Here is a 3,643-nt window from a genome sequence, read left to right as displayed (position 1 = left end):
TAAAATCTAGCTCAATAATCCTTATTAGATTGAATAGTCACAGAACATTCAAAACATTATCAGAGTATACATATCCACATTAGATAACAATCAGTATTTAATATATTATAATTTAAGCATAGATGACATGAAGATAAGACAATCTGTAAACACTGATCATAAAGTCTGATGCATGAGAACAAAAACTAAGCAAATTTTGAGAAAGAACCTGAAACCATTCCAAGTTTATTTACCAGTCTTGTAAAAGTAGCTTCACATAATGGTTTTGTGAAGATATCTTCTAGTTGTTGATCTGTTGGAACAAAATGCAATTCCACTGTACCTTCCATTACATGTTCCCTTATGATATGGTACCTAATGCTGATGTGCTTTGTCATTGAGTGTTGCACTGGATTACCTGTCATAGCAATAGCACTTTGATTATCACAGTAAATAGGTATTTTAGAAAATTCTAACCCATAGTCCAGTAACTGATTCTTCATCCAAAGAATCTGTGCACAATAGCTTCCTGCAGCAATATATTCTGCTTCTGCAGTTGATGTGGAAATTGATTTCTGTTTCTTGCTAAACCAAGAAACCAATCTGCCTCCAAGAAATTGGCAGCTTCCACTAGTGCTTTTCCTGTCTATTTTGCATCCTGTAAAATCTGTATCTGAGTAACCTATTATCTTAAAATCTGATTCTCTAGGATACCACAATCCTAGATCAGATGTACCCTTGAGGTACTTGAAAATTCTTTTCACAACTATTAGATGAGGTTCTCTTGGATCAGCCTGAAATCTTGCACAAAGACAGGTAGCAAACATGATATCAGGTCTACTTGCAGTTAAATAGAGTAAAGAGCCAATCATACCTCTGTAGTTAGTAATATATACTGATGAACCAGTATCTTTATCTAACTTGGTTGCAGTGGCCATGGTAGTGGATGCAATTGAACTGTCTTGCATTCCAAATTTCTTGAGTAAATTTCTGGTGTACTTGGATTGACAGATAAAAGTACCTTCTTCATTTTGCTAGACTTGAAGTCCAAGAAAATAGCTAAGTTCTCCCATCATACTCATTTGATATCTTGACTATATTAGCTTTGCAAACCTTTCACAGAGTTTGGCATTTGTAGAACCAAAAATGATATCATCAACATATATCTGTACCAAAAGTAAGTCCTTTCCATGGTTGAGGTAGAACATTGTTTTGTCAATTGTACCTCTGTGAAATCCACTTTCCAGAAGGAATTGAGCTAAAGTCTCATACCATGCTCTAGGAGCTTGCTTAAGGCCATAAAGTGCTTTGTCTAGCCAGTATACATGATTTGGAAATTATGAATCTACAAAGCCTGGAGGTTGTTCAATATATACCTCTTCTTCCAATTCTCCATTGACAAAAGCACTTTTCACATCCATTTGAAAGACTTTAAACTTTTTGTGAGCAGCATAAGCCAAAAAGATTCTTATGGCTTCCAATCTAGCAACTGGTGCAAATATTTCATTGTAATCAATACCCTCCTGTTGAGAGTAGCCTTTAGCAACCAGCCTTGCCTTGTTCCTTGTAATTATGCCATAACTGTCAGTTTTGTTTCTGAACACCCATTTTGTGCCAACAATGGATCTGTTCTTTGGTCTTGGCATTAGGGTCCAGACTTTATTTCTTTCAAATTCATTTAACTCTTCCTGCATTGCTTGCACCCAATCAGCATCTTGAAGAGCTTCTTCCACTTTCTTTGGTTCAGTCCGAGATAGAAAGGAATTATAGAGACATTAGCTTGATGAATCAGAACTTGATTAATTATCAGAATTTCTTTGTTTCTTTGGTTCAGTCAGAGTTTCCAGAATTATCAGAATTTGGCTCATCAGAACTTGATGAATCAGAACATGAAGAGCCAATGACAGATTCTGATGCTTCTTGAGAGTCTTGAGTTGTGGTAGGATCATTAGCTTGCTCCCCCTGGATAGGTGCATTTCCCCTTTCAGTAGTTACCACCGTTTCAATGACATCAGAACTTAACCCATCAGAACTTACAGGATCAGAGTTTAAGTTATCAGAATTTATAGTATCAGAATTTAAATCTTCATTTTCAAATCTCAGTTGATCATGATCATTGAAATCTTCAAGTCCAGTAAGCTTCTTATCATCAAATGATAAATTGATAGATTCCATGACAACCTTGTTCTTAAATTGTAGACTCTGAAGGCTTTTGTGGAAAGTGGATATCCAACAAAAATTCTTTCATTAGCTTTTAAATTAATTTTTGACAGCTATTTAGGATGAGTCTTAAGAACAAAACACTTGCAACCAAATACATGAAACTATTTCAGATTTGGCTTCTTTTTCTTCACCATCTCATATGGTGTTTTTCCATGCTTGTTTATGAGTGTAGCATTCTGTGTAAAATAAGCAGTCTGCACAGCTTCAGCCCAAAAGTAGGTTGGTAGCTTTGCTTCATCAAGCCTAGTTCGTGCAACTTCAATGAGAGTCATGTTCTTTCTTTCTACAACTCCATTTTGCTGTTGAGTTCCAGGTGCAGAAAATTCCTGCTTAATTCCATGCTCTTTACATAACTCTTCCATTATTGAATTCTTGAACTCAGTACCATTATCACTTCTTATAATTTTGAAATTGTTTTTGACCAATTTATCCAGCTGTCTGACATGATCAGTTAGAGTAGATACAGTTTCATTCTTCTTGTGCAAGAAATACACCCAAGTGTATCTTGTGAACTCATCCACTATAACCATAGCATATTTCTTCTTTGCAATAGACATGATATTGACTGGACCAAATAGATCAATATGCAGTAGGTGATAAGGCTCAAGAATTGAAGATTCAGTTTTGCTCTTGAATGAAGATTTTCTTTGTTTTGCCTCTTGACATGAATCACAAAGGCCATCAGTAGCAAAAACTGATTTTGGAAGTCCTCTCACAAGATCTTTCCTTACAAGCTCATTTATGTTGTTGGAATTTAAATGAGAGAGTCTTTTGTGCCAATTTCAGCTTTCTTCAATTGATGCTCTACTCAACAAACAAATTGCAGAACCATCAGAACTTGTTGAAAGTCTGGCTTCATAAATGTTACCATGCCTGTAACCTTTCAGAACCACTTTGCCTGTAGAATTGCTTACAACTTTATAGTGTTCTTCAAAGAAATCCACATGACAACCTCTGTCACAGATTTGACTCACACTTAGCAGATTGTGTTTAAGTCCTGAGACAAGAGCTACTGTTTCAATGATGACATTCCCAAGATTGATATTGCCATATCCCAGAGTTTTTCCCATGTTGCCATCTCCATAAGAAACTCCTGGGCCAGCTTTCTCCACAAAGTCTGATAGCAGGGCTTTATTTCCAGTTATATGTCCTGAACATCCACTGTCTAGAACTAGGATGTTTTTCCTGTTGCCCTGCAATCATAAAGACCACTATTGGTTGGTTTTAAGGACCCAGACTTGCTTGGATCCTTTGGCCTGTTTAAGTTTGTTAGCATTTGCAGCGGATTTAATTTCAGAGTTTATGCTAACTTGCTGTTTATCAGAGTTTATATCAGACTTTTCATCAGACTTTACACTAGAAGGAATTAAAGTAACTTTCTTCAAAGAAGGTTTTATTTGATAATAATCATAGTACAGACTATGATATTCCTTATAAGTAT

The sequence above is a fragment of the Apium graveolens genome, chromosome 8 (assembly GCF_009905375.1).
Source record: "Apium graveolens cultivar Ventura chromosome 8, ASM990537v1, whole genome shotgun sequence".
Lineage (NCBI taxonomy): Eukaryota > Viridiplantae > Streptophyta > Magnoliopsida > Apiales > Apiaceae > Apium > Apium graveolens.
The sequence above is the reverse complement of the archived record's forward strand: the minus strand, read 5'-3'. Positions refer to the sequence as shown.